We start from the raw sequence: 20889 nt of genomic DNA on the forward strand, positions 1-20889 counted from the left end.
ACCACCTCCGCGGTGCTTATAAACAGCCGATCCGCTCGGCGGGGGCTATTTTCGGCCACTTGGCTCGTGCGCACGGCCTCCCGGATGTGCCGGGCGGGTGCGCGAGCTCGCCGGCCGCTGGAAGTCGAATGAGGCGCCGCGACCACCTCCGCGGTGCTTATAAACAGCCGATCCGCTCGGCGGGGGCTATTTTCGGCCACTTGGCTCGTGCGCACGGCCTCCCGGATGTGCCGGGCGGGTGCGCGAGCTCGCCGGCCGCTGGAAGTCGAATGAGGCGCCGCGACCACCTCCGCGGTGCTTATAAACAGCCGATCCGCTCGGCGGGGGCTATTTTCGGCCACTTGGCTCGTGCGCACGGCCTCCCGGATGTGCCGGGCGGGTGCGCGAGCTCGCCGACCGCTGGAAGTCGAATGAGGCGCCGCGACCACCTCCGCGGTGCTTATAAACAGCCGATCCGCTCGGCGGGGGCTATTTTCGGCCACTTGGCTCGTGCGCACGGCCTCCCGGATGTGCCGGGCGGGTGCGCGAGCTCGCCGGCCGCTGGAAGTCGAATGAGGCGCCGCGACCACCTCCGCGGTGCTTATAAACAGCCGATCCGCTCGGCGGGGGCTATTTTCGGCCACTTGGCTCGTGCGCACGGCCTCCCGGATGTGCCGGGCGGGTGCGCGAGCTCGCCGGAAGTCGAATGAGGCGCCGCGACCACCTCCTCAGACGTCATCTGATGGCGCCGCGGATGGCTGCCACGGTGAGTCGCTCTCTGTTTCTTTGTCTTATTTTGTGTGTTTTCTGTGTCTTCTGCTGTCCATCCCGGATCACTTTTACTAGAGAAGCACTGTTAAACATCGGTCAGTCTTCTTCTGGTATTTTCTCTCCTGTTCTCTCTGATTCAGATTGTTTGTCGGAGATTTTAGCCGGAGCGGCGGTGCTATACAAGCTAGCGCGACGGCGGCGACGCGGAAAACGAGCGGGAGCCCTCGTAAAGCTGAGGCAAAGAGGGTTCCGTTCTGCCCTACCGTCAATTCATCTGGCGAATGTCCGCTCCCTGGCGAACAAGATGGACGAACTGCTGCTCCTCACTTCAAGGAACACGGACTTCAGCAGATCCGCCGCGCTGTGTTTTGTTGAGACGTGGCTTAGCGAACGAACCCCCCACCACGCCATGGAGTTAGCTGGGTTTCGGCTAACGCGTGCAGATCGCAGCGCGGAGCTCTCCGGAAAATCAAAGGGAGGTGGTCTCTGTTTCTACATTAATGAACGTTGGTGTACCGATGTCATGGTGTTGAAAGAGTTTTGCAGCCCTCTCCTAGAAACACTTTTCATAAACTGCCGGCCGTTCTATTCACCACGGGAGTTCTCCTCGATCGTCATGGCGGCTGTTTACATCCCACCACACGCACGTGCGAGTGAAGCCACGCAGATGCTGGCTGACCAGGTGACAGATATGGAGAAACTTCTACCAAATTCACTAATCATTGTTCTGGGTGATCTTAACAGGGCGAACCTCACACACGAACTCCCCAGATACAGACAGCACATAACGTGTCCCACCAGAGGGGCACAGACACTGGACCACTGCTACACCGTAATTAAGGATGCATACCACTCTGTGGCTCGTGCAGCTTTAGGACTCTCGGACCACTGTCTAGTTCATCTGGTCCCTGCCTACAGACAGAAACTAAAAACTTCTAAGCCTGTGGTGAGGACTGTCAGGAAGTGGACAGTGGAGTCAAGGCAGGACCTCCAAGCCTGCTTTGACTGCACCGATTGGAGTGTTTTTGATGCTGCAAATTCAGACTTGCATGAACTCACTGACACTGTCACATCATACATCAGTTTTTGTGAGGATCTGTGTGTGCAGACTAAGACCTTCTGCACGTACAACAACGACAAACCTTGGTTTACACCGAACCTTAGGAGGCTGCGCAAAGTCAAGGAGGAGGCCTACAGGAGCGGCGACCGGGACCTGTTCAAGCAGACCAGAAACACACTGAACCGAGAGGTCAGGAAAGCCAGGAGGTGTTACGGGGAGAGCCTGGAGAGACACCTCTCTGCCAATCCTGATCCCTCAACAGTGTGGAAAGGCCTGCAGAGCATCACGGGCTTCAAGAAACGAACCCCCCGTCCTGTGGAGAGCCCAAGGCTCGCTGACCAGCTAAACAGGTTCTACTGCAGGTTTGATCGGTCCTCCCACACAACGGGACCTCCTGCAGCACAATCCACACAATCCACATACTCACCTCCCCCCACAACTGCTCTGTCCGCACCTCCATCACCGTGGTCACCGACTCTCTCTCTTGCAGAGGCCGCGCCCGCACTCCAGATTCGCGAGGAGGAAGTGCGCCAGATGTTCCGGAGACAAAAGATCAGGAAGGCACCGGGCCCAGACGGCGTGTCACCTTCCTGCTTGAAAGTCTGCGCTGAGCAGCTGGCGCCCACCTTTGCACGGATCTTCAACCGTTCCCTGGAGCTGTGTGAGGTGCCCTCGTGCTTCAAGAGCTCCACCATCGTTCCAGTGGCCAAGAAGCCCGCCATCACAGGTATGAATGACTATAGACCTGTTGCACTGACATCTGTGGTCATGAAATCTTTCGAGAGGTTAGTACTGAACCACCTGAAGGATGTCACGGGCCCCCTGCTGGACCCCCTCCAGTTTGCCTACCGGGCAAACAGGTCGGTAGATGATGCGGTCAACATGGGACTGCACTACATCCTGCAACACCTGGACACCCCAGGAAAGTACGCCAGGATCCTGTTTGTGGACTTCAGCTCGGCGTTCAACACCATCGCTCCTGACATCCTCCAACAGAAGCTCATCCAGCTTGCGGTGCCTGCCTCCACCTGTCAGTGGATCACCAGCTTCCTGACCAACAGGAGACAGCGTGTGAGGCTGGGGAGCATCACATCTGACACCCTGACCACCAACACTGGAGCCCCTCAGGGATGCGTCCTCTCCCCACTGCTCTTCTCCCTCTACACCAACGATTTCTCCGCAAGTGACTCTTCCGTGAAGCTCCTGAAGTATGCAGACGACACCACTCTCATCGGACTGATCCAGAACGGTGATGAGACTGCGTACAGACAGGAGGTGGAGCGGCTGGTCCACTGGTGCAGCCAAAACCACCTGGACCTGAACCCGCTCAAGACCGTGGAGATGACAGTGGACTTCAGGCGAGGCCCTTCACCACTTTCACCCCTCACTATCCGCAGTAATACTATTCTCTCCACAGACACCTTCAAGTTCCTGGGAACCACAATCTCTCGGGACCTGAAATGGACCGGCCACATAGACTCTGTCCGGAAGAAGGCCCAGCAGAGGCTGTACTTCCTGAGACAGCTCAAGAAGTTCAACCTGCCACGGGAGCTGCTGAAGACCTTCTACACTGCCATCATCCAGTCTGTCCTCTGCACCTCCATCACTGTCTGGTTTGGATCGGCCTCCAAACAAGACAAGCACAGACTGCAACGGACAATAAGGACTGCAGAAAAGATAATTGGAATCAACCTCCCATCTATCCAAGACTTGTACCTGTCCAGGACCAGGAAACGTGCAAGTAACATCTCAACAGACCCTTCGCACCCAGGTTGCAGCCTGTTTGAACTACTCCCCTCCGGACGCCGTTATAGAGCTCTGTACACTAAAACCAGCAGACACAGAGACAGCTTCTTCCCCCAGGCTGTCGCTCTGATGAACTCACACCACTCTTAGAGTCTCAGAGTCATTACTGTGCAATAACATCCCGCTTGCCACACCTTTTTTGTCTACACTGTTTGTACTATGTGTCCTCTCTGCATCCATTGCAGCCTGGTCATCCTAGAAGAGGGACCCTCCCATCTGTGGTCTCTTCTCAAGGTTTCTCATTTCCCCTAGCTGGAGTTTTGAGTTTTTCCTTGCCTTCTTGGGAGTTTAAGATCAGGGGGTGTTTGAGAATATCTTTCGTTCTTCACATGTCCTGAGTGTTGTTGTTAGACACCTAAATGTTGAACAGAGGCTGTGATTTACCGAAGTCAAATTCCTTGTTTGGCACGCTCAAACATGGCGAATAAAAAACTCTTGAACTCTTGAATCTTGAATCTTATAAACAGCCGATCCGCTCGGCGGGGGCTATTTTCGGCCACTTGGCTCGTGCGCACGGCCTCCCGGATGTGCCGGGCGGGTGCGCGAGCTCGCCGGCCGCTGGAAGTCGAATGAGGCGCCGCGACCACCTCCGCGGTGCTTATAAACAGCCGATCCGCTCGGCGGGGGCTATTTTCGGCCACTTGGCTCGTGCGCACGGCCTCCCGGATGTGCCGGGCGGGTGCGCGATCTCGCCGGCCGCTGGAAGTCGAATGAGGCGCCGCGACCACCTCCGCGGTGCTTATAAACAGCCGATCCGCTCGGCGGGGGCTATTTTCGGCCACTTGGCTCGTGCGCACGGCCTCCCGGATGTGCCGGGCGGGTGCGCGAGCTCGCCGGCCGCTGGAAGTCGAATGAGGCGCCGCGACCACCTCCGCGGTGCTTATAAACAGCCGATCCGCTCGGCGGGGGCTATTTTCGGCCACTTGGCTCGTGCGCACAGCCTCCGGGATGTGCCGGGCGGGTGCGCGAGCTCGCCGGCCGCTGGAAGTCGAATGAGGCGCCGCGACCACCTCCGCGGTGCTTATAAACAGCCGATCCGCTCGGCGGGGGCTATTTTCGGCCACTTGGCTCGTGCGCACGGCCTCCCGGATGTGCCGGGCGGGTGCGCGAGCTCGCCGGCCGCTGGAAGTCGAATGAGGCGCCGCGACCACCTCCGCGGTGCTTATAAACAGCCGATCCGCTCGGCGGGGGCTATTTTCGGCCACTTGGCTTGTGCGCACGGCCTCCCGGATGTGCCGGGCGGGTGCGCGAGCTCGCCGGCCGCTGGAAGTCGAATGAGGCGCCGCGACCACCTCCGCGGTGCTTATAAACAGCCGATCCGCTCGGCGGGGGCTATTTTCGGCCACTTGGCTCGTGCGCACGGCCTCCCGGATGTGCCGGGCGGGTGCGCGAGCTCGCCGGCCGCTGGAAGTCGAATGAGGCGCCGCGACCACCTCCGCGGTGCTTATAAACAGCCGATCCGCTCGGCGGGGGCTATTTTCGGCCACTTGGCTCGTGCGCACGGCCTCCCGGATGTGCCGGGCGGGTGCGCGAGCTCGCCGCCCGCCGGAAGTCGAATGAGGCGCCGCGACCACCTCCGCGGTGCTTATAAACAGCCGATCCGCTCGGCGGGGGCTATTTTCGGCCACTTGGCTCGTGCGCACGGCCTCCCGGATGTGCCGGGCGGGTGCGCGAGCTCGCCGGCCGCTGGAAGTCGAATGAGGCGCCGCGACCACCTCCGCGGTGCTTATAAACAGCCGATCCGCTCGGCGGGGGCTATTTTCGGCCACTTGACTCGTGCGCACGGCCTCCCGGATGTGCCGGGCGGGTGCGCGAGCTCGCCGGCCGCTGGAAGTCGAATGAGGCGCCGCGACCACCTCCGCGGTGCTTATAAACAGCCGATCCGCTCGGCGGGGGCTATTTTCGGCCACTTGGCTCGTGCGCACGGCCTCCCGGATGTGCCGGGCGGGTGCGCGAGCTCGCCGGCCGCTGGAAGTCGAATGAGGCGCCGCGACCACCTCCGCGGTGCTTATAAACAGCCGATCCGCTCGGCGGGGGCTATTTTCGGCCACTTGGCTCGTGCGCACGGCCTCCCGGATGTGCCGGGCGGGTGCGCGAGCTCGCCGGCCGCTGGAAGTCCAATGAGGCGCCGCGATCTCCTCCGCGGTGCTTATAAAGTGCCGATCCGCTCGGCTTGGAGCTATTTCCGGCCTCCCGTTGGTGCCGGGCGGCGTGCGCGAGCTCGCCGGCCGCGATCTCCTCCGCGGTGCTTATAAACAGCAGCATGCGCACGGCCTCCCAGAATTTGAACACATTTCGTCAATAAATTTCGCATATTGAATTTTGAAGTTTAATATAATGCAACAATTGAGCTCGACTTATACAAAGGATATATCATAAAATCGTAAATTTCCGTCGAATTTTAGGGGGTCGACTTATACACCGAGTCGACCTGTACACCGGCAAATACGGTAAATACGATTAAATAAAATGATACGACTGGCATAAAAACAAATATAAACCACATAAAAATAAAAGTCACCATTACGTTGAATTATTGGGAGCACCGAGCTTGTTTCTCAGAAACGAGCCGGTCCCATCCAGGCGTAATCGGAGACAATGAAACCCGAAGTGGTTAAGGTTTGTCTTTTAATGCAGGATGCTTGGTCTCCATGTGCCGAAGCAGTTTTGAAGGCTTCATTGGCTCGCTCGCTAGTTTCAGGGGCGATTGTGTCTATAAAATGCAAAATGTTGGGTCACCTCACGGCTTACGGCCATACTACCCTGAGAACGCCTGATCTCGTCTTATCTCGGAAGCTAAGCAGGGTCGGGCCTGGTTAGTACTTGGATGGGGGACTGCCTGGGAATACCAGGTGCTGTAAGCTTTTTCTTTTTCTTATGTGCACTTCAAGCTCTTTTTTTTTTTTTTTTTTTTTTTCTTATGTGCACTTCAATCGTTTAAGCCAAGACCTTTTTACAACACCCATCACGAATGGCATTCGGAAACTGCAAGCCTAGTTTGAACTCCGACACTGAAACTACAACACGAGTTCAAAACCTCTATGTACAGTGAATAAAGAGCATGGCTCCCTGTGAACTCAAAGCAGCAGTCTTTACTTGTAAAAGAACCCAGCACAACACATTGCGCTTCCATGTAGTGTTTTTACCTTTTTCATGACATTTATTTTGATACAGCCAAATGCAGGTTTTGTGCACTTCACTTTTCCGTTGGGCATTCGCGTAGAACCCTATTCCAGTTACGGCCAGATTCTTTTAGACTAGTGGTCCCCAACCTTTCTTGCGCCACGGACCGGCTACGCGTCAGAAATATTTTTGCGGACCTGCCTTTATATATATAAATAAACAATAAATCAATATAAATAAATACTACATTTATAATAAGTATATATACCGTATTTGCCGGTGTATTGGTCGACCTTTTTCGATCCAAAATCGACCGAAAAAAATCGACCTCGACTTATACACCGAGTCATAAAATTTAACTTCGTATTCATCGCTTCAAATGTGATGGTAACCGAGGCCGTTTCTCATGCATCTCATTGTGCGTTGCACTTAGAAAATTTGAACCGGGCGGCGTGCGCGAGTGCGCAGCCCGTTGGAAGTCGAATGAGGCGCCGCGACCACCTCCGCGGTGCTTATAAACCGCCGATCCGCTCGGCGGGGGCTATTTTCGGCCACTTGGCTCGTGCGCACGGCCTCCCGGATGTGCCGGGCGGGTGCGCGAGCTCGCCGGCCGCTGGAAGTCGAATGAGGCGCCGCGACCACCTCCGCGGTGCTTATAAACAGCCGATCCGCTCGGCGGGGGCTATTTTCGGCCACTTGGCTCGTGCGCACGGCCTCCCGGATGTGCCGGGCGGGTGCGCGAGCTCGCCGGCCGCTGGAAGTCGAATGAGGCGCCGCGACCACCTCCGCGGTGCTTATAAACAGCCGATCCGCTCGGCGGGGGCTATTTTCGGCCACTTGGCTCGTGCGCACGGCCTCCCGGATGTGCCGGGCGGGTGCGCGAGCTCGCCGACCGCTGTAAGTCGAATGAGGCGCCGCGACCACCTCCGCGGTGCTTATAAACAGCCGATCCGCTCGGCGGGGGCTATTTTCGGCCACTTGGCTCGTGCGCACGGCCTCCCGGATGTGCCGGGCGGGTGCGCGAGCTCGCCGGCCGCTGGAAGTCGAATGAGGCGCCGCGACCACCTCCGCGGTGCTTATAAACAGCCGATCCGCTCGGCGGGGGCTATTTTCGGCCACTTGGCTCGTGCGCACGGCCTCCCGGATGTGTCGGGCGGGTGCGCGAGCTCGCCGCCCGCCGGAAGTCGAATGAGGCGCCGCGACCACCTCCGCGGTGCTTATAAACAGCCGATCCGCTCGGCGGGGGCTATTTTCGGCCACTTGGCTCGTGCGCACGGCCTCCCGGATGTGCCGGGCGGGTGCGCGAGCTCGCCGGCCGCTGGAAGTCGAATGAGGCGCCGCGACCACCTCCGCGGTGCTTATAAACAGCCGATCCGCTCGGCGGGGGCTATTTTCGGCCACTTGGCTCGTGCGCACGGCCTCCCGGATGTGCCGGGCGGGTGCGCGATCTCGCCGGCCGCTGGAAGTCGAATGAGGCGCCGCGACCACCTCCGCGGTGCTTATAAACAGCCGATCCGCTCGGCGGGGGCTATTTTCGGCCACTTGGCTCGTGCGCACGGCCTCCCGGATGTGCCGGGCGGGTGCGCGAGCTCGCCGGCCGCTGGAAGTCGAATGAGGCGCCGCGACCACCTCCGCGGTGCTTATAAACAGCCGATCCGCTCGGCGGGGGCTATTTTCGGCCACTTGGCTCGTGCGCACGGCCTCCCGGATGTGCCGGGCGGGTGCGCGAGCTCGCCGGCCGCTGGAAGTCGAATGAGGCGCCGCGACCACCTCCGCGGTGCTTATAAACAGCCGATCCGCTCGGCGGGGGCTATTTTCGGCCACTTGGCTCGTGCGCACGGCCTCCCGGATGTGCCGGGCGGGTGCGCGAGCTCGCCGGCCGCTGGAAGTCGAATGAGGCGCCGCGACCACCTCCGCGGTGCTTATAAACAGCCGATCCGCTCGGCGGGGGCTATTTTCGGCCACTTGGCTTGTGCGCACGGCCTCCCGGATGTGCCGGGCGGGTGCGCGAGCTCGCCGGCCGCTGGAAGTCGAATGAGGCGCCGCGACCACCTCCGCGGTGCTTATAAACAGCCGATCCGCTCGGCGGGGGCTATTTTCGGCCACTTGGCTCGTGCGCACGGCCTCCCGGATGTGCCGGGCGGGTGCGCGAGCTCGCCGGCCGCTGGAAGTCGAATGAGGCGCCGCGACCACCTCCGCGGTGCTTATAAACAGCCGATCCGCTCGGCGGGGGCTATTTTCGGCCACTTGGCTCGTGCGCACGGCCTCCCGGATGTGCCGGGCGGGTGCGCGAGCTCGCCGGCCGCTGGAAGTCGAATGAGGCGCCGCGACCACCTCCGCGGTGCTTATAAACAGCCGATCCGCTCGGCGGGGGCTATTTTCGGCCACTTGGCTCGTGCGCACGGCCTCCCGGATGTGCCGGGCGGGTGCGCGAGCTCGCCGCCCGCCGGAAGTCGAATGAGGCGCCGCGACCACCTCCGCGGTGCTTATAAACAGCCGATCCGCTCGGCGGGGGCTATTTTCGGCCACTTGGCTCGTGCGCACGGCCTCCCGGATGTGCCGGTCGGGTGCGCGAGCTCGCCGGCCGCTGGAAGTCGAATGAGGCGCCGCGACCACCTCCGCGGTGCTTATAAACAGCCGATCCGCTCGGCGGGGGCTATTTTCGGCCACTTGGCTCGTGCGCACGGCCTCCCGGATGTGCCGGGCGGGTGCGCGAGCTCGCCGGCCGCTGGAAGTCGAATGAGGCGCCGCGACCACCTCCGCGGTGCTTATAAACAGCCGATCCGCTCGGCGGGGGCTATTTTCGGCCACTTGGCTCGTGCGCACGGCCTCCCGGATGTGCCGGGCGGGTGCGCGAGCTCGCCGGCCGCTGGAAGTCGAATGAGGCGCCGCGACCACCTCCGCGGTGCTTATAAACAGCCGATCCGCTCGGCGGGGGCTATTTTCGGCCACTTGGCTCGTGCGCACGGCCTCCCGGATGTGCCGGGCGGGTGCGCGAGCTCGCCGGCCGCTGGAAGTCGAATGAGGCGCCGCGACCACCTCCGCGGTGCTTATAAACAGCCGATCCGCTCGGCGGGGGCTATTTTCGGCCACTTGGCTCGTGCGCACGGCCTCCCGGATGTGCCGGGCGGGTGCGCGAGCTCGCCGGCCGCTGGAAGTCGAATGAGGCGCCGCGACCACCTCCGCGGTGCTTATAAACAGCCGATCCGCTCGGCGGGGGCTATTTTCGGCCACTTGGCTCGTGCGCACGGCCTCCCGGATGTGCCGGGCGGGTGCGCGAGCTCGCCGGCCGCTGGAAGTCGAATGAGGCGCCGCGACCACCTCCGCGGTGCTTATAAACAGCCGATCCGCTCGGCGGGGGCTATTTTCGGCCACTTGGCTCGTGCGCACGGCCTCCCGGATGTGCCGGGCGGGTGCGCGGGCTCGCCGGCCGCTGGAAGTCGAATGAGGCGCCGCGACCACCTCCGCGGTGCTTATAAACAGCCGATCCGCTCGGCGGGGGCTATTTTCGGCCACTTGGCTCGTGCGCACGGCCTCCCGGATGTGCCGGGCGGGTGCGCGAGCTCGCCGGCCGCTGGAAGTCGAATGAGGCGCCGCGACCACCTCCGCGGTGCTTATAAACAGCCGATCCGCTCGGCGGGGGCTATTTTCGGCCACTTGGCTCGTGCGCACGGCCTCCCGGATGTGCCGGGCGGGTGCGCGAGCTCGCCGGCCGCTGGAAGTCGAATGAGGCGCCGCGACCACCTCCGCGGTGCTTATAAACAGCCGATCCGCTCGGCGGGGGCTATTTTCGGCCACTTGGCTCGTGCGCACGGCCTCCCGGATGTGCCGGGCGGGTGCGCGAGCTCGCCGCCCGCCGGAAGTCGAATGAGGCGCCGCGACCACCTCCGCGGTGCTTATAAACAGCCGATCCGCTCGGCGGGGGCTATTTTCGGCCACTTGGCTCGTGCGCACGGCCTCCCGGATGTGCCGGTCGGGTGCGCGAGCTCGCCGGCCGCTGGAAGTCGAATGAGGCGCCGCGACCACCTCCGCGGTGCTTATAAACAGCCGATCCGCTCGGCGGGGGCTATTTTCGGCCACTTGGCTCGTGCGCACGGCCTCCCGGATGTGCCGGGCGGGTGCGCGAGCTCGCTGGCCGCTGGAAGTCGAATGAGGCGCCGCGACCACCTCCGCGGTGCTTATAAACAGCCGATCCGCTCGGCGGGGGCTATTTTCGGCCACTTGGCTCGTGCGCACGGCCTCCCGGATGTGCCGGGCGGGTGCGCGAGCTCGCCGGCCGCTGGAAGTCGAATGAGGCGCCGCGACCACCTCCGCGGTGCTTATAAACAGCCGATCCGCTCGGCGGGGGCTATTTTCGGCCACTTGGCTCGTGCGCACGGCCTCCCGGATGTGCCGGGCGGGTGCGCGAGCTCGCCGGCCGCTGGAAGTCGAATGAGGCGCCGCGACCACCTCCGCGGGGCTTATAAACAGCCGATCCGCTCGGCGGGGGCTATTTTCGGCCACTTGGCTCGTGCGCACGGCCTCCCGGATGTGCCGGGCGGGTGCGCGAGCTCGCCGGCCGCTGGAAGTCGAATGAGGCGCCGCGACCACCTCCGCGGTGCTTATAAACAGCCGATCCGCTCGGCGGGGGCTATTTTCGGCCACTTGGCTCGTGCGCACGGCCTCCCGGATGTGCCGGGCGGGTGCGCGAGCTCGCCGGCCGCTGGAAGTCGAATGAGGCGCCGCGACCACCTCCGCGCTGCTTATAAACAGCCGATCCGCTCGGCGGGGGCTATTTTCGGCCACTTGGCTCGTGCGCACGGCCTCCCGGATGTGCCGGGCGGGTGCGCGAGCTCGCCGGCCGCTGGAAGTCGAATGAGGCGCCGCGACCACCTCCGCGGTGCTTATAAACAGCCGATCCGCTCGGCGGGGGCTATTTTCGGCCACTTGGCTCGTGCGCACGGCCTCCCGGATGTGCCGGGCGGGTGCGCGAGCTCGCCGGCCGCTGGAAGTCGAATGAGGCGCCGCGACCACCTCCGCGGTGCTTATAAACAGCCGATCCGCTCGGCGGGGGCTATTTTCGGCCACTTGGCTCGTGCGCACGGCCTCCCGGATGTGCCGGGCGGGTGCGCGAGCTCGCCGGCCGCTGGAAGTCGAATGAGGCGCCGCGACCACCTCCGCGGTGCTTATAAACAGCCGATCCGCTCGGCGGGGGCTATTTTCGGCCACTTGGCTCGTGCGCACGGCCTCCCGGATGTGCCGGGCGGGTGCGCGAGCTCGCCGGCCGCTGGAAGTGGAATGAGGCGCCGCGACCACCTCCGCGGTGCTTATAAACAGCCGATCCGCTCGGCGGGGGCTATTTTCGGCCACTTGGCTCGTGTGCACGGCCTCCCGGATGTGCCGGGCGGGTGCGCGAGCTCGCCGGCCGCTGGAAGTCGAATGAGGCGCCGCGACCACCTCCGCGGTGCTTATAAACAGCCGATCCGCTCGGCGGGGGCTATTTTCGGCCACTTGGCTCGTGCGCACGGCCTCCCGGATGTGCCGGGCGGGTGCGCGAGCTCGCCGGCCGCTGGAAGTCGAATGAGGCGCCGCGACCACCTCCGCGGTGCTTATAAACAGCCGATCCGCTCGGCGGGGGCTATTTTCGGCCACTTGGCTCGTGCGCACGGCCTCCCGGATGTGCCGGGCGGGTGCGCGAGCTCGCCGGCCGCTGGAAGTCGAATGAGGCGCCGCGATCTCCTCCGCGGTGCTTATAAAGTGCCGATCCGCTCAGCTTGGAGCTATTTCCGGCCTCCCGTTGGTGCCGGGCGGCGTGCGCGAGCTCGCCGGCCGCGATCTCCTCCGCGGTGCTTATAAACAGCAGCATGCGCACGGCCTCCCAGAATTTGAACACATTTCGTCAATAAATTTCGCATATTGAATTTTGAAGTTTAATATAATGCAACAATTGAGCTCGACTTATACAAAGGATATATCATAAAATCGTAAATTTCCGTCGAATTTTAGGGGGTCGACTTATACACCGAGTCGACCTGTACACCGGCAAATACGGTAAATACGATTAAATAAAATGATACGACTGGCATAAAAACAAATATAAACCACATAAAAATAAAAGTCACCATTACGTTGAATTATTGGGAGCACCGAGCTTGTTTCTCAGAAACGAGCCGGTCCCATCCAGGCGTAATCGGAGACAATGAAACCCGAAGTGGTTAAGGTTTGTCTTTTAATGCAGGATGCTTGGTCTCCATGTGCCGAAGCAGTTTTGAAGGCTTCATTGGCTCGCTCGTTTCAGGGGCGATTGTGTCTATAAAATGCAAAATGTTGGGTCACCTCACGGCTTACGGCCATACTACCCTGAGAACGCCCGATCTCGTCCGATCTCGGAAGCTAAGCAGGGTCGGGCCTGGTTAGTACTTGGATGGGAGACCGCCTGGGAATACCAGGTGCTGTAAGCTTTTTCTTTTTCTTATGTGCACTTCAATCGTTTAAGAAGCTATTTTTTACAACACCCATCACGAATGGCATCCGGAAACAGCAAGCCTAATTTAAACTCCGACATTGAAACTATAACACGAGTTTGAAAGCTATATTATGTGGTGACATCCACAGCATTGTAGTTAAATTTTTTACCGCTAGAGAGCAGACTATGTACAGTGAGCATGGCTCCCTGTGAACTCAAAGCAGCAGGCTTGACTTGTAAAAGAACCCAACACAACACTTCCATGAAGTAATTGTACTAAGTTCATTCTGTTTTTCCTTATTTAATCACTTCACTGGTTTCTTTTATATCAAACAAATTGTTTTAGGTTATTCACCTGACATGTTGATCCATCAGCTGATAAAGACGCGTCACCATCACATCTGTGACACTCTGATGAAGGCGGAAGAAACCGCCGAAACATGTCAGGTGAATAACCTAAAACAATTTGTTTGATATAAAAGAAACCAGTGAAGTGACTTCCATGAAGTGTTTTTAAACTTTTCAAGGCATTTATTTTGATTCAGCAAAATGCAGGTCGCAACGGCAAATTCGTGCTACCGCATAAAAAGCTGTCAATAACTTTTCATGATAGCCATGTTTCCAGAAAACACCAAAAGCCTTGGAAGAAAGCCTGTTTCGGCCCTGGTTGTAAAAAAAACAAAAAAAAAAACAAAAGGGAAGGGTGACCGTCCGGGAATACCAGGTGCTGAAAGCCTTTTTTTTTTTTTTCTCACGTCAATTGTGAAAGGAAACTTTTACCACAGCCATCAAGTCCCGCCGCTGCTTGGCATGGTTTCAGGGGCGATTGTGTCTATAAAATGAAAAATTCTGAGCGGTCTCACGGCTTACGGCAATACTACCCTGAGAGCGCCCGCTCTCGTCCGACCTCGGAGGCTAAGCAGGGTCGGGCCTGGTTAGTACTTGGATGGGAGACCGCCTGGGAATACCAGTTACCGTAAGCTTTTTTTTTTTTTTTTTTTTTCTTATGTGCACTTCAATCGTTTAAGCCAAGAACTTTTTACAGCACCCATCACGAATGGCATTCGGAAACTGCAAGCCTAGTTTGAACTCCGACACTGAAACTACAACACGAGTTTAAAACCTACATTGTGTGGCGACAGCCAAAGCATTGCAGTTCACGTTTTTACCGCTAGAGGACAGACTATGTACAGTGAATAAAGAGCATGGCTCCCTGTGAACTCAAAGCAGCAGTCTTTACTTGTAAAAGAACCCAGCACAACACATTGCGCTTCCATGTAGTGTTTTTACCTTTTTCATGACATTTATTTTGATACAGCCAAATGCAGGTTTTGTGCACTTCACTTTTCCGTTGGGCATTCGCGTAGAACCCTATTCCAGTTACGGCCAGATTCTTTTAGACTAGTGGTCCCCAAACTTTCTTGCGCCACGGACCGGCTACGCGTCAGAAATATTTTTGCGGACCTGCGTTTATATATATAAATAAACAATAAATCTATATAAATAAATACTACATTTATAATACATATATATAAATAGGATTAAATAAAATGATACGACTGGCATAAAAACAAATATAAACCACATAAAAATAAAAGTCACCATTACGTTGAATTATTGGGAGCACCGAGCTTGTTTCTCAGAAACGAGCCGGTCCCATCCAGGCGTAATCGGAGACAATGAAACCCGAAGTGGTTAAGGTTTGTCTTTTAATGCAGGATGCTTGGTCTCCATGTGCCGAAGCAGTTTTGAAGGCTTCATTGGCTTGCTCGCTAGTTTCAGGGGCGATTGTGTCTATAAAATGCAAAATGTTGGGTCACCTCACGGCTTACGGCCATACTACCCTGAGTACGCCTGATCTCGTCTTATCTCGGAAGCTAAGCAGGGTCGGGCCTGGTTAGTACTTGGATGGGAGACTGCCTGGGAATACCAGGTGCTGTAAGCTTTTTCTTTTTCTTATGTGCACTTCAAGCTCTTTTTTTTTTTTTTTTTTTCTTATGTGCACTTCAATCGTTTAAGCCAAGACCTTTTTACAACACCCATCACGAATGGCATTCGGAAACTGCAAGCCTAGTTTGAACTCCGACACTGAAACTACAACACGAGTTCAAAACCTCTATGTACAGTGAATAAAGAGCATGGCTCCCTGTGAACTCAAAGCAGCAGTCTTTACTTGTAAAAGAACCCAGCACAACACATTGCGCTTCCATGTAGTGTTTTTACCTTTTTCATGACATTTATTTTGATACAGCCAAATGCAGGTTTTGTGCACTTCACTTTTCCGTTGGGCATTCGCGTAGAACCCTATTCCAGTTACGGCCAGATTCTTTTAGACTAGTGGTCCCCAACCTTTCTTGCGCCACGGACCGGCTACGCGTCAGAAATATTTTTGCGGACCTGCCTTTATATATATAAATAAACAATAAATCAATATAAATAAATACTACATTTATAATAAGTATATATACCGTATTTGCCGGTGTATTGGTCGACCTTTTTCGATCCAAAATCGACCGAAAAAAATCGACCTCGACTTATACACCGAGTCATAAAATTTAACTTCGTATTCATCGCTTCAAATGTGATGGTAACCAAGGCCGTTTCTCATGCATCTCATTGTGCGTTGCACTTAGAAAATTTGAACCGGGCGGCGTGCGCGAGTGCGCGGCCCGCTGGAAGTCGAATGAGGCGCCGCGACCACCTCCGCGGTGCTTATAAACCGCCGATCCGCTCGGCGGGGGCTATTTTCGGCCACTTGGCTCGTGCGCACGGCCTCCCGGATGTGCCGGGCGGGTGCGCGAGCTCGCCGGCCGCTGGAAGTCGAATGAGGCGCCGCGACCACCTCCGCGGTGCTTATAAACAGCCGATCCGCTCGGCGGGGGCTATTTTCGGCCACTTGGCTCGTGCGCACGGCCTCCCGGATGTGCCGGGCGGGTGCGCGAGCTCGCCGGCCGCTGGAAGTCGAATGAGGCGCCGCGACCACCTCCGCGGTGCTTATAAACAGCCGATCCGCTCGGCGGGGGCTATTTTCGGCCACTTGGCTCGTGCGCACGGCCTCCCGGATGTGCCGGGCGGGTGCGCGAGCTCGCCGGCCGCTGGAAGTCGAATGAGGCGCCGCGACCACCTCCGCGGTGCTTATAAACAGCCGATCCGCTCGGCGGGGGCTATTTTCGGCCACTTGGCTCGTGCGCACGGCCTCCCGGATGTGCCGGGCGGGTGCGCGAGCTCGCCGACCGCTGTAAGTCGAATGAGGCGCCGCGACCACCTCCGCGGTGCTTATAAACAGCCGATCCGCTCGGCGGGGGCTATTTTCGGCCACTTGGCTCGTGCGCACGGCCTCCCGGATGTGCCGGGCGGGTGCGCGAGCTCGCCGGCCGCTGGAAGTCGAATGAGGCGCCGCGACCACCTCCGCGGTGCTTATAAACAGCCGATCCGCACGGCGGGGGCTATTTTCGGCCACTTGGCTCGTGCGCACGGCCTCCCGGATGTGCCGGGCGGGTGCGCGAGCTCGCCGGAAGTCGAATGAGGCGCCGCGACCACCTCCGCGGTGCTTATAAACAGCCGATCCGCTCGGCGGGGGCTATTTTCGGCCACTTGGCTCGTGCGCACGGCCTCCCGGATGTGCCGGGCGGGTGCGCGAGCTCGCCGGCCGCTGGAAGTCGAATGAGGCGCCGCGACCACCTCCGCGGTGCTTATAAACAGCCGATCCGCTCGGCGGGGGCTATTTTCGGCCACTTGGCTCGTGCGCACGGCCTCCCGGATGTGCCGGGCGGGTGCGCGATCTCGCCGGCCGCTGGAAGTCGAATGAGGCGCCGCGACCACCTCCGCGGTGCTTATAAACCGCCGATCCGCTCGGCGGGGGCTATTTTCGGCCACTTGGCTCGTGCGCACGGCCTCCCGGATGTGCCGGGCGGGTGCGCGAGCTCGCCGGCCGCTGGAAGTCGAATGAGGCGCCGCGACCACCTCCGCGGTGCTTATAAACAGCCGATCCGCTCGGCGGGGGCTATTTTCGGCCACTTGGCTCGTGCGCACGGCCTCCCGGATGTGCCGGGCGGGTGCGCGAGCTCGCCGGCCGCTGGAAGTCGAATGAGGCGCCGCGACCACCTCCGCGGTGCTTATAAACAGCCGATCCGCTCGGCGGGGGCTATTTTCGGCCACTTGGCTCGTGCGCACGGCCTCCCGGATGTGCCGGGCGGGTGCGCGAGCTCGCCGGCCGCTGGAAGTCGAATGAGGCGCCGCGACCACCTCCGCGGTGCTTATAAACAGCCGATCCGCTCGGCGGGGGCTATTTTCGGCCACTTGGCTCGTGCGCACGGCCTCCCGGATGTGCCGGGCGGGTGCGCGAGCTCGCCGACCGCTGTAAGTCGAATGAGGCGCCGCGACCACCTCCGCGGTGCTTATAAACAGCCGATCCGCTCGGCGGGGGCTATTTTCGGCCACTTGGCTCGTGCGCACGGCCTCCCGGATGTGCCGGGCGGGTGCGCGAGCTCGCCGGCCGCTGGAAGTCGAATGAGGCGCCGCGACCACCTCCGCGGTGCTTATAAACAGCCGATCCGCTCGGCGGGGGCTATTTTCGGCCACTTGGCTCGTGCGCACGGCCTCCCGGATGTGCCGGGCGGGTGCGCGAGCTCGCCGGAAGTCGAATGAGGCGCCGCGACCACCTCCGCGGTGCTTATAAACAGCCGATCCGCTCGGCGGGGGCTATTTTCGGCCACTTGGCTCGTGCGCACGGCCTCCCGGATGTGCCGGGCGGGTGCGCGAGCTCGCCGGCCGCTGGAAGTCGAATGAGGCGCCGCGACCACCTCCGCGGTGCTTATAAACAGCCGATCCGCTCGGCGGGGGCTATTTTCGGCCACTTGGCTCGTGCGCACGGCCTCCCGGATGTGCCGGGCGGGTGCGCGATCTCGCCGGCCGCTGGAAGTCGAATGAGGCGCCGCGACCACCTCCGCGGTGCTTATAAACAGCCGATCCGCTCGGCGGGGGCTATTTTCGGCCACTTGGCTCGTGCGCACGGCCTCCCGGATGTGCCGGGCGGGTGCGCGAGCTCGCCGGCCGCTGGAAGTCGAATGAGGCGCCGCGACCACCTCCGCGGTGCTTATAAACAGCCGATCCGCTCGGCGGGGGCTATTTTCGGCCACTTGGCTCGTGCGCACGGCCTCCCGGATATGCCGGGCGGGTGCGCGAGCTCGCCGGCCGCTGGAAGTCGAATGAGGCGCCGCGACCACCTCCGCGGTGCTTATAAACAGCCGATCCGCTCGGCGGGGGCTATTTTCGGCCACTTGGCTCGTGCGCACGGCCTCCCGGATGTGCCGGGCGGGTGCGCGAGCTCGCCGGCCGCTGGAAGTCGAATGAGGCGCCGCGACCACCTCCGCGGTGCTTATAAACAGCCGATCCGCTCGGCGGGGGCTATTTTCGGCCACTTGGCTCGTGCGCACGGCCTCCCGGATGTGCCGGGCGGGTGCGCGAGCTCGCCGGCCGCTGGAAGTCCAATGAGGCGCCGCGACCACCTCCGCGGTGCTTATAAACAGCCGATCCGCTCGGCGGGGGCTATTTTCGGCCACTTGGCTCGTGCGCACGGCCTCCCGGATGTGCCGGGCGGGTGCGCGAGCTCGCCGGCCGCTGGAAGTCGAATGAGGCGCCCGACCACCTCCGCGGTGCTTATAAACAGCCGATCCGCTCGGCGGGGGCTATTTTCGGCCACTTGGCTCGTGCGCACGGCCTCCCGGATGTGCCGGGCGGGTGCGCGAGCTCGCCGGCCGCTGGAAGTCGAATGAGGCGCCGCGACCACCTCCGCGGTGCTTATAAACAGCCGATCCGCTCGGCGGGGGCTATTTTCGGCCACTTGGCTCGTGCGCACGGCCTCCCGGATGTGCCGGGCGGGTGCGCGAGCTCGCCGGCCGCTTGAAGTCGAATGAGGCGCCGCGACCACCTCCGCGGTGCTTATAAACAGCCGATCCGCTCGGCGGGGGCTATTTTCGGCCACTTGGCTCGTGCGCACGGCCTCCCGGATGTGCCGGGCGGGTGCGCGAGCTCGCCGCCCGCCGGAAGTCGAATGAGGCGCCGCGACCACCTCCGCGGTGCTTATAAACAGCCGATCCGCTCGGCGGGGGCTATTTTCGGCCACTTGGCTCGTGCGCACGGCCTCCCGGATGTGCCGGGCGGGTGCGCGAGCTCGCCGGCCGCTGGAAGTCGAATGAGGCGCCGCGACCACCTCCGCGGTGCTTATAAACAGCCGATCCGCTCGGCGGGGGCTATTTTCGGCCACTTGACTCGTGCGCACGGCCTCCCGGATGTGCCGGGCGGGTGCGCGAGTTCGCCGGCCGCTGGAAGTCGAATGAAGCGCCGCGACCACCTCCGCGGTGCTTATAAACAGCCGATCCGCTCGGCGGGGGCTATTTTCGGCCACTTGGCTCGTGCGCACGGCCTCCCGGATGTGCCGGGCGGGTGCGCGAGCTCGCCGGCCGCTGGAAGTCGAATGAGGCGCCGCGACCACCTCCGCGGTGCTTATAAACAGCCGATCCGCTCGGCGGGGGCTATTTTCGGCCACTTGGCTCGTGCGCACGGCCTCCCGGATGTGCCGGGCGGGTGCGCGAGCTCGCCGGCCGCTGGAAGTCGAATGAGGCGCCGCGACTACCTCCGCGGTGCTTATAAACAACCGATCCGCTCGGCGGGGGCTATTTTCGGCCACTTGGCTCGTGCGCACGGCCTCCCGGATGTGCCGGGCGGGTGCGCGAGCTCGCCGGCCGCTGGAAGTCGAATGAGGCGCCGCGACCACCTCCGCGGTGCTTATAAACAACCGATCCGCTCGGCGGGGGCTATTTTCGGCCACTTGGCTCGTGCGCACGGCCTCCCGGATGTGCCGGGCGGGTGCGCGAGCTCGCCGGCCGCTGGAAGTCGAATGAGGCGCCGCGACCACCTCCGCGGTGCTTATAAACAGCCGATCCGCTCGGCAGGGGCTATTTTCGGCCACTTGGCTCGTGCGCACGGCCTCCCGGATGTGCCGGGCGGGTGCGCGAGCTCGCCGGCCGCTGGAAGTCGAATGAGGCGCCCGACCACCTCCGCGGTGCTTATAAACAGCCGATCCGCTCGGCGGGGGCTATTTTCGGCCACTTGGCTCGTGCGCACGGCCTCCCGGATGTGCCGGGCGGGTGCGCGAGCTCGCCGGCCGCTGGAAGTCGAATGAGGCGCCGCGACCACCTCCGCGGTGCTTATAAACAGCCGATCCGCTCGGCGGGGGCTATTTTCGGCCACTTGGCTCGTGCGCACGGCCTCCCGGATGTGCCGGGCGGGTGCGCGAGCTCGCCGGCCGCTGGAAGTCCAATGAGGCGCCGCGACTACCTCCGCGGTGCTTATAAAGTGCCGATCCGCTCGGCTTGGAGCTATTTCCGGCCTCCCGTTGGTGCCGGGCGGCGTGCGCGAGCTCGCCGGCCGCGATCTCCTCCGCGGTGCTTATAAACAGCAGCATGCGCACGGCCTCCCAGAATTTGAACACATTTCGTCAATAAATTTCGCTTATTGAATTTTGAAGTTTAATATAATGCAACAATTGAGCTCGACTTATACAAAGGATATATCATAAAATCGTAAATTTCCGTCGAATTTTAGGGGGTCGACTTATACACCGAGTCGACCTGTACACCGGCAAATACGGTAAATACGATTAAATAAAATGATACGACTGGCATAAAAACAAATATAAACCACA

General features: G+C 60.5%; 3 non-coding genes and 1 pseudogene across 3 annotated transcripts; all 4 read left to right on the forward strand.

Annotated features, from left to right (window-relative positions):
• Positions 1–6361: 6361 nt before the first annotated feature.
• LOC125976352 (5S ribosomal RNA) lies at positions 6362–6480 on the forward strand. Its single transcript, XR_007484275.1, has one exon. It is a non-coding gene; the product is annotated as a 5S ribosomal RNA (ribosomal RNA).
• A 6580-nt stretch (positions 6481–13060) lies between these two features.
• LOC125976416 (5S ribosomal RNA) lies at positions 13061–13179 on the forward strand. The gene has a single exon (XR_007484307.1). It is a non-coding gene; the product is annotated as a 5S ribosomal RNA (ribosomal RNA).
• Positions 13180–14048: 869 nt separating this feature from the next.
• On the forward strand, positions 14049–14167 carry LOC125976382 (5S ribosomal RNA; annotated as a pseudogene).
• Positions 14168–15010: 843 nt separating this feature from the next.
• Positions 15011–15129, forward strand: LOC125976354 (5S ribosomal RNA). Its single transcript, XR_007484277.1, has one exon. It is a non-coding gene; the product is annotated as a 5S ribosomal RNA (ribosomal RNA).
• The last annotated feature ends 5760 nt before the right edge of the window (positions 15130–20889 follow it).

This window comes from Syngnathus scovelli, chromosome 10 (genome assembly GCF_024217435.2).
Source record: "Syngnathus scovelli strain Florida chromosome 10, RoL_Ssco_1.2, whole genome shotgun sequence".
Classification (NCBI taxonomy): domain Eukaryota; kingdom Metazoa; phylum Chordata; class Actinopteri; order Syngnathiformes; family Syngnathidae; genus Syngnathus; species Syngnathus scovelli.